A 707-nucleotide genomic window follows, 5' to 3' on the forward strand; every position below is an offset into this window, starting at 1 on the left:
TTTCTCCATCATGGACCTAAGTGGAATTGAGCAGTCCAGAAGGACTTTGGGGTCATATGCTAACCCCATTACAGCTGCATATGGGAGTAGCATCTGTACACCTCCCATCAAAGCAAGCAGCTTTGAACTAAATCCTCAACTCATTATCATAGTGCAGCAAAACTGCCAGTATTCCGGTCTTCCACAGGAAGAACCTACTAAGTTTCTGGCACAGTTTTTACAAATTGCTGACACAGTACATGATAAAGAGGTTGATCAGGATGTCTACAGACTACTACTGTTTCCATTTGCTGTAAAAGATCAAGCTAAGAGGTGGTTGAATAACCAACCCACTGCAAGCATAAAAACATGGAGACAGTTATCAGATAAATTTCTGAATCAATTTTACCCTCCAAAAAGGATGACACAGCTAAGGCTGGACATCCAAGGCTTTAAACAAGAGGATAATGAATCCCTTTATAATGCCTGGGAGAGGTATAGAGGTATGCTAAGGAAATGTCCCTCTGAAATGTTTTCAGAGTGGGTACAGTTAGACATTTTCTACTATGGGCTCACAGAAAAAGCTCAGATGTCTTTAGACCACTCAGCTGGTGGATCTATACACATGAGGAAGACAATTGAAGAAGCTCAAGAGCTTATAGACACTGTTGCTAGAAACCAATATTTATACTCTAGCAATGAGTTCTCTCCAAAAGAGGAGGTCATGG

The sequence above is a fragment of the Arachis duranensis genome, chromosome 6 (genome assembly GCF_000817695.3).
Source record: "Arachis duranensis cultivar V14167 chromosome 6, aradu.V14167.gnm2.J7QH, whole genome shotgun sequence".
NCBI classification, from domain to species: domain Eukaryota; kingdom Viridiplantae; phylum Streptophyta; class Magnoliopsida; order Fabales; family Fabaceae; genus Arachis; species Arachis duranensis.